Source organism: Oreochromis aureus, linkage group 7, assembly GCF_013358895.1.
Source record: "Oreochromis aureus strain Israel breed Guangdong linkage group 7, ZZ_aureus, whole genome shotgun sequence".
Taxonomy (NCBI): domain Eukaryota; kingdom Metazoa; phylum Chordata; class Actinopteri; order Cichliformes; family Cichlidae; genus Oreochromis; species Oreochromis aureus.
In genome coordinates this window covers 6121013-6134140 of record NC_052948.1, presented here as the reverse complement: position 1 = coordinate 6134140, position 13128 = coordinate 6121013, and the positions used below count along the sequence as shown (strand labels likewise).

The 13128-nt window shown below is 40.9% G+C and overlaps 1 protein-coding gene across 2 annotated transcripts in view; it reads right to left on the bottom strand.

Moving 5' to 3' along the window:
- Positions 1-13128, bottom strand: part of rassf7a (Ras association domain family member 7a) — a 39714-nt gene that overhangs the window by 8452 nt on the left and 18134 nt on the right. The window contains exon 1 of one of the 2 annotated variants that reach the window (XM_031756478.2): positions 12551-12945. The exons of the other annotated variant lie outside the window; for it this stretch is intronic. The gene's annotated coding sequence lies outside the window, so the exon portion shown is untranslated. Of the gene's footprint in view, positions 1-12550; positions 12946-13128 lie in introns of those variants that run through there. 2 annotated transcript variants of the gene reach the window in all.

The following is a 13128-nucleotide window of genomic DNA, read 5'->3' as shown; positions in this document are numbered from 1 at the left end:
GTTACAAATCAGTTTTGGCCCCACATGGGAATTAAATTCCAACTGTACACCTTAAACTCAGATTGACTCACCCCACCCAATTCTAATGGAAAAAAAAATAATACACCACATACCCAACCTCTACTTTACCCATGACAAAAAACAGGTTGCAATTTTCACTGAAACTCTGACCAGTCACAAATCCCCTGAAGAGAAATAAACAGTAATCAATAATCTCTGACTCCAAGCTCAGATAAAAACACACTCACAAAAGACCCACTTGAGGAGCTCATCTGGTGAATTTCACAAGGAAAACAGATAAGTCATTTTTATATGATGAAAGATAAAGAAAGACAGTGACAGTGCATAAAGAGAGAACGCCAACGAATATATAAGAAAAAATGCTGACAGTTTAAAAAAAGAGAGTGGTAGAGAAAAGTGCCACCCTTATTATCACTCATCCAACTAGCACACCTGCTTTGTGTCTTTCATCACCCTGTCTATGCCTCTGTTTATGTCTCTTCAATACAGGTCTCCCATCTGCTTTGTAAATTTGACTAAAAGAAAAAGTGGCTTGTATCATAGCCCTGCAAATACACAAGGCTTGATCTGTCTCAAGCTGTGAACTGATGGGACCCTTAAGCCTGGATTATACTTGGTTGCGCATACGGACAGCGGGAGACCAGAAGACCGAGTTAGCCATTCCTGTTATACTTCTTTGAAGTCCGCTTGAAATCCGCTGCCTGGACGCATGCGTAGTTGGTGCATTGGAATGTAAATTCTCCACGAACGAGTCCACGCTCGTGGTCACTGGACCACCTCGGTCATGGTCCGATGACGAAATTTACGTCACAAGGACCCCAAAAAAACCTAAAGTTCAAACATTTGAGACTGCTCAGACAGGAATCAAGTGTTTTGAAAGACACCCAATCTCCAAATCCCCTTTTTTCTTACATACATATAAACACACAAGACATGTAAAGACATAAAAGCTGACACTCAAGCACAATGCACTTGGTTTGATGCAGCTGGGCAGACACACCTTAACCTTCAATTTCCTTTCTAAAGGTCTGAACAAGTAATTTCTGTTAGTCATACACAATATTAGGAAACCTGCGGAAACAAAAGCTTTGCAGAAAAATTCCAAGCAGGGTTAATAATGTACTAGAACTCCTAAACGCTCGAGGCTACGTGTGGGTGTGTAATATGAGTGTGAGTGTGTGTGCAGGGGCACACCACAACCCTGTGTCATGCACATGCAGTGGTCAAAGGTTGGGAATGCGTGTCTGTATGTGTTTGGGAGTTTACAAAAAGAAGACAGACCATGTAGGCTTATCTTTATAAGAATCTGCTCCAGCTCTGAGTAAGGGCAGTGCTATATCTGCAGCAACACGAGTCTGAGGAACAATGGCAGGAGTAAAGGGCAGAGTTTACATCACATTTTTCAATGGATCGTAGCAACAAACGCATGCAAACACTTATCCCTATCAGTATACGCAGGGAAAATAAGACCCTGTCCCACGCTGCTTTACGTGTATATAATAGGATAAATATTGGTGTTAAAGGACAATGAAGAGAACTGGGAGAAGCTAGGCCCTCAGTGCCACTCTGTTCCAGGTTGGCAGAGACAAACACTCAAAGAGACAGCAACACGCTGGCACAGAACAGCCTGGTCTCATCTAAACTGCAGAGAGACTATTGTTGCTCTGGTTCTACACTCAGCAGACAATGCCGTCTCTTTTGTGGCCTCTGGCATCGCTGAGTCGTCTGACACACCAGCTTTTACTGACATTCTGGAGTGTTACCACAGATAAGCACTGTTACCACTAATAAAATGGAATACAGATATTTTATTTCATTCTGTCTGGCTTCCTTATTTCGCATTCTTTATCACACCTCCTCCCATTTCATTTTTCAGTATCTACTACGTCAGCACAGGTTATGTTGCACAGACACATGAGAACAAAAGCAAAGAGAAAGTTCCATGACATGATCACAGTTGAGAACAGCACTAAAAATTGTTCACAGTGGCAGAAAATTGTTCTTTAGCCTCAGCAAATAGAACTGGTTTTGTATGTTGAAATCTCAATTGTCTTGCACACTGGCTGCAAAAGACTTGCAATGGATACAAAATAAAAAATGGATATGTACTTAATGTACACATTAAACTGTTCATCTATTCACTGATAAGGCCAATCTGATAGGTCATATCTGAACAGGAGAACTGTGATGGAAAAAGCAACTGAATTTAAAGAGAAAAAAAAATCAGTAGTAGTCTCAGTACCCATACATTTCATTCTCTCTTCTTCCACCTGCACATTTTTAAGTAAAAGTTGCCTGCGGGATTGAACTGTACTGTTCCCTGTATAAAACATCTGTGCAATCCTGGATCAACTCAGCCTTCAGGCACAATAAGAAGGTATTCAGGGAGTTGCTTTAAATTAATAACGCTAACAAGCCTAGCCTAGCCTCATGTATTTATCAGCAGCGATTGTATCTTTAACAGAGCTTCTTCCAAACCTTACATGATGAAAGCATGTAACAAACGCTTTCTAAATTCTCCAACGGACACCAGCAGCTCCTTTGCATAAGTTATTATCAGCAGGGACCAAGTGCCAGCAGCAGACAGAGGCACACTGAGTATTGTGAGGAAAGTGCTGTAGATTTACGAGGGGTGAGGGCTTCTACTGCACAAATTAACACTAAAGTTTCCATGTATACACACCTCTCCTGTGATCAATAAGTTTGTTTAGGTGTTAGCAAAGCCACTCCAAAAAGGGCCAGTAAGTGACACATGGAAAAATTTCTTCTACTTTTGAGAATAAACATTAGTTTCCTCTTGCAAAGTCACATTTAATTTAATGCGAGCATTAGGGCAGCCTTATGTGTAAAATTGTGTGTGACACTGACGGTGACACTTCTTCCTCACAATCCAGGGACAGGCTCCAGATACGATGTTTGCTGATTAGAGACTGAACAATTGCCTGGGTTTCTACTAGCATAGCTTCAGTGAAGCTTCAACACACCTGATGAATAATGCAGTTTTTCACAGTACATTATTTTGGCAAATATTTCTCAGAAAAAGTCCAAGTGCTTGTTACTGACAAGCCTTTTTGAAAATGCCCCCCGTCTGCCTGTGTTTCTACTCCATTGACATGCTAATGACTGAGCGCAAAAGAATCAGAAACAGCACTAATAAGCTTTGGTTGTCATACTTCCATACAGGGATCTGTCACTCCAGCCTTTTAGCCTTCTCCATTATAATGATTACCTAATCCAAGTGTGAAATCTCAGTGAAAGTGGATCAGTGGTTCATTAATGCAGGCGGCACCTTTGCAAGGGCAAATATAGGAAACAATATAGTATTAATAGAATCAGAATAGTTATGAAAAGCTGCTAAAAATGAGCTTCATGAAGGTGGTTATACACATTTAAAAAGTCGCTCTTCATACAGATTAGTTATGTCATTAGTTTTGCTCTTGTTTAAATGTTAACTCTAAATCAGATGGGGCAACTCACTGCATCATATATATATCTAAAATAAAATACAAGCTGTCCTTGTGCTAAGCATGCAACTGATGATCAGTGAGAGTTTACAGCTTAAAGTCAATTACTTCCAGTTGAAGGACACCTTGACAGGGCTGTTCAGAGTCTTGCCATCACCCTTGGCAGTCAATACCCCTGCAGTCACACTGTGTAAAAACAGCACTTAGTGTAAAATCCCACTCACCGTGAATCACCAGCAGCACTCATAGTGACAAATCGTAACCTGCCCTTAACCACAAGGGAGGAAGAGCAGATGTAGATGTCATACAAAGAACATTTGTTCAAATTCAGTTCTTGAAACTACAACTTCTCGACCAACACCAGCCTGGAGAGGCTCCAATCCTACTGCGATTGTGAATTTGAAAAGGGATGAAAACAAAATGGACTGATGGACCAAGAAAGTAGGTTTTGCTTTTATTATTCTACTCTGGAAATTTAAAGAACTAGTGGCACACTTTTGGATTTCACTGAAAGCCAATAAACTAGACACCTATAAGCATGTGGCCACAATAGTTTACACAGGCCTGGCCGCAATACAACAATACTGCATTATTCACTGCACTGAGTGAATACTTACTCATACCTGATTTGGCAGTCGACATTCACTTATTTGCTTCAAGCCTGGAAGCCGAGCGCAGGTGAATACATTAAAGGGGAGGTATTTGTTTGCGCTGACTCATGGATCCGCCCATAGAGCCAGCAGCTAATGGTGAGAATGATAATAAAGTCCTTTTCACATAGCCAATGAGAGGTCAAGCAAAGCTGGCCTCCACTGAGAGCTCAGCTCAGGATGACTGGTTTGGTTGCCTGCAAGCTGAGCCCTGCAAGCACAGGAGTTTATATTGTTGGGTGAGCCATAGAAGAAGACTTTCTGACTGCTGATGGGTACCCATGTGTAATTATATACTCCCAACCTGACTCAGCAGTGCTTGCCAGGGAAGGAGGATATCACTCTGTTCCCAGCCAAACTCATACAAAACACATAGTAGTGGCAGACCCACTCATATAGGATGCACAGTAAGTACATGGTCATATATAGCCTATGCACAGACACGCAGAAGAAGATATTCAGTTAGCAGATAGACTAAATAATATGTTACATGAGAATAAGTATAGACACCAGGGAGCCTGACTCAAGAATGATTATGCTTGAACCCACTAATTTAACGAATGCAATTTACACAGTACATAAGTGGAAAATTTGTAGTCTTGAATTTTCCAGCACAAGTTATTTATGTGCCCATGTGCCCATGCATGTGCCATTGAGGAGGAAAGCTATCCTCCAGTGTCACAAGTTTGAAGCTAAACTCATTAGTAATTTAAAAGGTCGCTTCCATGTCTGCTCATATCAATTATTTAGTTTTGTTTTTTTGTTTTCTCGTTTTTTTCCTAGATCTTACAGCAAAATCAGAATAAGGCCTCGAATGCAAAAGAGCAAAACAATGATTAAGGTCGAAGACATGCAATCTTTATAATTAAGTATTGCGCCCTGTCTAATTACTTTTTTATCATTTAATATGATTAATTGTACTTAAAGTACATGGAATTAGTAACTCCTTTGACTTTAGATCCTCAGAACTGAGAGAGGTGGTGTTTTGTTCATCACACTCTAAGTCCATGCAATCCATGATGCAACATACGCTTGTCAGTCCTTATATACAGGGGTGCACATAAGTGGTCCGCAGGTGCGCATGCGCTGTCAAAATAAAAGACGCACACCAGATAAGAAGTTGCAACGCGCGTTTGCGTACATAAGATTTTCTGGAGGAGGACAGACATTTGTTTAGAACTCTTAAAGATGTCGAAGAAACAAGCTCCTTTAAGCAATTACTTTTGTGTTCCTCCACCTCCAAAGAAATGTCACAAGGAGTCCGAACCGCAAAAGAAGCACGTATTCTCGGAAAAGTGATTGCAGGAGGTGAGCTGGCTTCAAACAAATGATGAACGCACAGAGATGTGGTGCAGAATATGCCGTGAAAATCCCACTCTAGCGGACAAAAACAGTGCCTTTTATATGTACGCAAATGCACGTTGCAACTTCTTATCTGGTGCGCGTCTTTTATTTTGGCAGCGCATGCGCACCTGCGGACCACTTATGTGCACCCCTGCTTATATAAGCTTAAGAGCTGAAGGGATTGTTACCATTAGTTGCTCAAGTTTGAAGAAAAAATTCACACATATAGACACACCCACATACACACATATATATATCTGTGTTGCAGCAACAAAAATAGCACAAAAGAAATATCAAAGCATCAGATCATAATTATCCACACACCTGTCCATCACAGGTCTATTTGCCTGTTAGGTGAGGCAGTTATTACTTAAGGATACAGCAGGTGCTCATTCTTGCACAGGGATGGAAAGGTAAAATTACAACAAAAAACACACAACTCCAGCACATACATCTCTCTGTGTGATGCATGTTTTCACAGATCAAAGTGAGGAATTCCACCAGTCTCCTTTAACAGGCCGTGAACATTACATGGGCAGTTCACATGTGACTGACTACTATAGCTAATGCAGTCCATTCACTGCTGGTTTTGATTAAACTCGACTTTGAAACTGAAAGCTGGGTCCCGACCGTGACAATCAGTGAAAGACAGCCAGAAAGTTTGAGAAGCAGCCACCAGCTGTACAAATTAACATGTTATTCCATCGCTAAGGACCTTCAGCTATGCAAAACATCCATCCTCACACCTTTACAGTATTTACCTAGGGAGTTTCAACATGTCTGGCCTTTAGCTAGGAATACAGCACAGCTATAGAGTGAGAGCAACCAAGAGTCTGCGTGTGCATGTGCGTGTGTGTGTGTGTGTGTGCGTAAGTAAAACTAAAGGTAGCATATTGCAGTAGGACCTTGTTAAGTCTTGCTACAAAGATAAGATCTGCCGGAAAGGAGACTCATTCCACAAAGACGCTATTTGTGTGTGCTAAGATAAAGGCTCTAAGGGGTTAAACAGGTAAACACTTTGGTATTTACAATGCGTCACAGAACTGCGATGTCACATGTGTGTGGTCTAAATATTACATGAGTCAAACAAAACATCAGTCAGAGAGCGGAGCAAATAAACATTAAAAGATAAAAAAGATGCAGAGTAACTTAGGGAGTACGTTCAAGATATATATTTAACTATTTAAATTAAATAAATAAAAAACACGTTACATTTTTAGATACCTTATTTTAAAAATGTATGCATAGTTTTACAGAATAAGTCAAACTCTGAGTAAGTATAGAGAAGATTAAACAATACAATTGAAATTGCCTTCAGACCTGTTTCTTATACACAGTGCTCTTAATAGTATAATTTTGAGTTTTAATACTCAACTGCACAGAAAGTGAACGATGAAATGCCTGTGTTGCAAGCAGATCATAAGGTTCAGGTGATTTATAGTTTGATGGGAAGGTGGTGTCACGCATGACTTTCTCTCCCCATCATTACTTTGAAAGGAATAACGACGATGTCTGAGCAGTGCAGTTGACGAATGTGTGCATCAGAAAAGGGTAGGAGGGCAGGGTGCCGATTTCCAGCATCCTTGGAGCACCTTTGGGACTAAGATCTTCCACATGATCACCACGGTGATCTTTGGTATGGATACACAAGTATATACACAAACTGACAAGGATGATGTGGCTGAGTATACTTTTGAGAGATATGTTAGCTACCCTTTTGGAATAACAAGGACAAGATGGAACAATGATGAGTGTTTCTAAATGAAGGAATATTAAAAGCAGCAAGCATAAAGATGGAAACACCAAATGTGAGATATATAGAAAAATAAAACGGACAAAAAATATATATCTTATAAATAACACTTATGACATGCTCCACTTTTGAGGGTTTTACCCAGATAAGATATCCAGGAAACTCAGTAAAGTTGAATCTTGGAGCAGGGCCCAGGTATGACGGTAATCTGATGCTGAAAATATGTCTGTATCTTTCCTATATCTGCTTATCTCTCTGGATGAAATAAAGGATCAGTTTTGGTGTCTTTGTCACAGGGTTAAAGGAAGTACAGTAAAGTAAACTGTACAGGTCATGAAGACTCAACTCACTAGGGTTGCACGAGTGTCGGTGTCCTGCAGGTTTTAGATGTGTCCTTGATCCATCACAGCTGATTCAAATGGCTAAATTACCTCCCCAACATGTCTTGAAGTTCTCCAGAGGCCTGGGAATTAACTAATCATTTGATTCAGGTGTGTTGACACAGGGAGATATCTAAAACCTGCAGGACACCGGCACTCGGGGCCTGGAGTTGCCTACCCCTGGCTTACAGGATCATTAGACTCTTGTAACTCTGTTCACTTAGAACCCGTTTTTGTACTTCAATCAAAACAAAGTAGCAATATTATGTATAGGCTGTAACGTTTCCATGTTTGGTGTATTTATAATAGGATTTATAAGCAAATCCTCTCAGACCAAAAGTTTCCAGAGAATTTTTGTTTTAGCTACCATCTACCCATGAGCAATGGTGGTTTGTTTTGCATGTTTTATGCTTGATCTATCATATCAACATTCAGTGACAGGTCTACCGTCAAGTCTCTCAGCATGACGGGCAAATCTGTCAGATCCACCTGCCTCTCTCCTGTCCTATATGATGATTTACTATCTCTGCTCCCAGAGGCAGATATTTTTTTCTCTTTCTTGTTGGAGTCTTGACCCCCCTCATGGACCTTTCCAGGTCCCCCGGCTGAGGCACCGTGTTATTTACTGCCCAGAGAGCTCTGTGTGCAGAGAATCGGTATAGCATGGCTGGTTCAGCAGGGGGGCAACTTGCTGCTTGCTCGCTCGCTCTCACACATATTCACAGATCCACACAAACACATAAACGGTCACATGACCATCCTAGCGGGAATAAGATGTTTACCGCAGTATAATGACTACACATTGTAGGCTTGAGACGCACAGACAGACACTCAAACAGACACAGACTGTTCATTACCTCAGCAACAGTAACCTGCCACTGGTGTCAGACAGCGACAGGAAATACAACGCTATTGGTTTGACAATGTCACATGAAGTTTATCCTGATAGGACATGAAAACATTGACTCAGATGAACTTTACAGCCAGCTGGGCTTACATGGGAACATATCCTAAGGTGGGCCAAGTCTGCATAGTTCTGAGAGTAGATGGCTTTAGGTAACCTCTGACCTGAACATGTTAGATGAATGAAGGGAGATTGTGGCTATTTGTGTCACTCAGTGACCTCAAATTATTTCAACAGCTTCCCCTGAAAGGGATAACCGAGGACAAAAGTAAGCACAAATCAGAAAAGTTGGCATAAAAAACAAAAAAGCCCCACTGCCTCAGGGAAATGTCTCTCCAACTTCAAGGATCAAAAGACTTCAACACTTGTACAAATTTCTGTACAGCTTTACAACTCGCACATAAAAAGTAGAAAGCCAGGTGCTCTTGAAAAGAGAGGTTTCTAAAAAAAATCTCAAAACAGAGCCACAGTGAAATTCCTTTTTTAAATCCTCCCTTCCTCTCAGTAATTATAACCTCGCTGCTGACAAACTACAGGTCTGCTGTGTTTGTCTTTGCCTCTTCAGATAAAACAGGCGAAGAAAAGGCCTGTGTGTGTGGGGATGCCAGTCTCTCACTGGTTCTTCTAGCAAAGTACATACTACCCTTCCTGATACAGCAAAAACACTAAAGAAAGGAGACACTCCAACAGAGCCGTCCCAATTTTTTTTTTTTTTTTAAACAAACACACCATCGAGAAAATTTCATAAGTGAGAACTTGTAAGACTCTACACAAGGCTGAGAACAGCATCCTATGTAAGGACAAGACTGTGTTCTCCTTTATGAAATCCTGTGGGAAAACGTCTGCCACAGTAAACCGGTGAGGATGATTTATTTAGAGGAGTACAAATGATTTGATAAATTGAAAACTGGGTTGACTTTCGATTGGAAAGAGGGGTGTGAGGGAGGATAAGGGAGCAAGATGTGAGGGATGTGAATGTGATGCAAGAAGTACTGGATCAATCTTTTATCACTGCAGTGTGCTTTCATCCCTAATGGATCCGACATGAGCAAGGCACAGCATTACCTTCCGTCACATTGCACAGGCAGGGGGAAGGACGCACGGAAAAGTACAGGAGAGAGCAAGTGAGGTAAGCACAGCAACACACGAGAAAGAAAGACAGTTTTATCGGAAGAGACGAGAAAGTGGCTCAAACCACCCGCCTGAAAATAATCACAGCCTCATACATGCAAAAATATTATTCCACCAACATGTGGCCGTAGAGTTTCCAATTACATCTGCACCTGAGTGCATCGGCAGGAGTACGGAAATGCTACTGATAAGGACTGTGAGAAATTCAGACGCTTCACAGCATGAAGGATGACTTCCAAAGTTCCCATCAAGAATCCCAGGAGATATCTTGCTGTGCATGGGCAGGCTTGCTTTCCTTGCCATGTGAGCTGAGTGACAGACAGACACACTGACAGAGACGGAGAGAGACATACGGACTATTCTAGAAGAGGAGTCCATCTGTGTATTCGAGCAGGGAAAGAGCATTAAAAATAACACTGCAGAGAACAAGGCACAACCACTCTCAGAGGACACTCTACTGTCTCAGTGCTAAAAAGGCTCATTCATGTGACAGAAAAAAAGAAATATCTACGCACTTGATGGAGAGTTGAAGGGTAGCAGGGAGAAAATAAGGCTGAGAAAAAAAGTTGAACGTTTTATGATGCATTCCTAGGAATAGGGAGTATACCGCCTTTTAAATCACATTATCTCATTTGAAAATATTTCAAAGGATGAGATAATACCATTTATATAGTTCATAATTCCTACCACCGGGCCATGCAGCAGTGAAAGTTTTAAACGTTAGCATTAATATTTTCTTAAACCTGCCGCTCAGCTGGCTTTACCTTGGTGATGATAAACTGGATACTCTTCCCTTTGGCTATTGTTGCTCATTAATAAAAATTTGCTGCAGAAATATAGCAGTTGAAGTTGAAAACATCAAGGCAAGTGCTACGACTTAATATGGTTTCAAACCTTCAGCAGATACGCCTTCACATATGTTCATAGTACAATAGAGTTAATCATTCATAGTTTTACGTAAACAGGAACCATAGTTTGGTGCCAAAACTTTCTTTTGGATCTGCAACCAAAGCCCCGCTCCACTCGCTCACAACTTCTCTTTATTGTTGGCAACTTAGCGACTTTGTACCCCCTGTAGTGACATAAAAAAAATTATATAAATAAACGCACCTGGCAACAATTCTAATGATGTTTTGAACCAATATTGATCGTTTCCTTTATAATCGCTTGATTTTTTGCACCAGACAAATGAGCTGTGCATGTCCACAAACTTCCTCTTTTTGAGTGGACATCTTACATTTTTTGTGTACACACAACCAAAATCATAATGCAGCTCTACTTTCAAATTATTTGTCTGTGTTTTTTTTTTTAAGTGATATCAAATATACAGAAGCACAATTTTAGCCATGAAGAGCAGCTGCTTGGAAATGGCTTGGAAGTGACTGCAGTAATCCAATCTGATTGAATATAATAACGTCACAACGCAGTCTTAATGGGCTGCATTTCAGTCATCATTACTTAACAGGAAAATAAAATAAAATCATGTATGTGAGTCAAACTTTTCCTGGAAATTTAGGTGAAAAAAAGGAAAACATTTTTTATAGCAGATGTGAAAGGGCAGACACTAGGCCGATGCAAATATGATGTGATTACATCATGGATATGCTAAGTGGCACATGGCATTATTCAAGCAGGCTTTAGTCACTTTCTACTGACAGCTGGAAACACTTGAGCAACATAAAGGGATCTTATTTTAACCACAATATGTTTAATTAAAAGTGCCTTTCACATCTCACATGTGGCTTTTTCTTATGACTATAATAGCTACTCTGTTTTCTAGTACATTAAATCGTCATACTTCTGTTCCCTTCAAAGATCTCAAGCAAACATGGTCCACTACATTTACTTAGGATAATAAATTTACTGATAACTCTGAGCAAACATCAGGTGGGACTGATCATTTGAATAAGGGTTACACACTGTAATATAACAACTGCTAACGATTACATAACCTAAAACTAAACTAAAACAAAATAATTAGAGCCAAGCGCTTGCGTCAAAGTCCATATGGCTCCCTTCCCTTAACCATCTATTATTCTGACACTATCTTTCTGGAAACAAGTCAACTTTGTGAAACATACTAACAGAGATAACACATGAGGTGTAACTGTTTGACTCCCACAACCTGGAAAAAAAAAAAAACATTCCCTCCTGGAGAGAAGGATTTAAAACCAGCAGCCCTGATTGGACAACAAATACAGCCTGCTAATGAGCTTCACTGTCTAACACAAACCATGCTGAGAATCTTTAACTAAGATGCTAGCCATGCATAATGATGAGTCAACGTTTATATAGGCTCACTTCCACTGGATTTGGTGCATTAGATTTGCACAGTGTTTGAGATGTGTAGCACGGAACATGCAGTAAGTGAGCTGAACTCTGCCCGTGACTTTCATAAATTAATCTTTAATCCTGGGGTAGTAAAAAGAGCAGCCTGTGATACATTACACTTGTGAACAGATAGCCTCTATTTGCACAGGCAGGCTGGCTTTGTGACTGACACAAAAAGTTATTTTTTAAAAAAGGGGGGAAAAAGGGCATAATTGCACAAGTGCACAGTCAATGAGGTTTCCTCCAAACAGGTTTGGGTCCTTTTGTCTCCTACAAGAATACTTGGGTGACGGGTCTAGTGTCAACAGGTACATGTAAAGACACAGTTCATCACTCTACAGACATAACACAAGAGTCTCTTCAGTATTATGCCATTCAAACAACAATACAAACAGAAACTCGCCATTTATAATAAAAACTCACAGTATTTATAGTAGTAATAATAATGGATTTTTACATGCATGCTGGAACATACGGCATTCCCAGCTGTAATCAGAGAAACTTCCTGACACCATGATTCAAGCAGTCAAGGACACATTCAAACAATCAGCAAAAGAAGCCCTTACACTTACCGAGTAAAAGAGAAGCCTTTCCGCCTCTTCAGTGATTTAAATTTCTTTTCCTCAATCTGTTTTTTTATTCTTTCCGTCCCTGTGCCTCAATCGGGGAAATCCTTTACTTCTGACAGGGCAGCAGAGCTGGTTGAGCGGCTGGTGTGTTAGGCAGCTTAGCGAGTGTCTGTGTGAGCAGTGTGTGAGCCGAGAGGAGGTGAGAGGCAGTCCTATGTGGTCACGAAGAGATTTAAAGGATGTCGCGACTTCTCCTCCGCACTGTCCCGCTGCCTTTTTGTCGCTGGCTGCTTGAGGAATGTGCTTCAACCGGGAGCCCTCGCCACAGCCGAGATCTGAGAGGTGCCAGAGTTCTCTCTCCCTCTGTCATTCTACACTCCTCCTCCTCGCCGTCTCTCTCACCCACACAGAAACACACCCTCCCCGTCAGTCCTCTCTCTCACTCTTTTTCTCCCCACCCTTTCTTGCTGTGCTGACAGATCAGATCACCTCCCCCCTTTTTCAGGTAGTTGAAAGAGTGTTTTGTGTGTTGCCGTACTCTATCAGCATCAATTTTTGCAGTTCTTCAGTTCACAATCTAT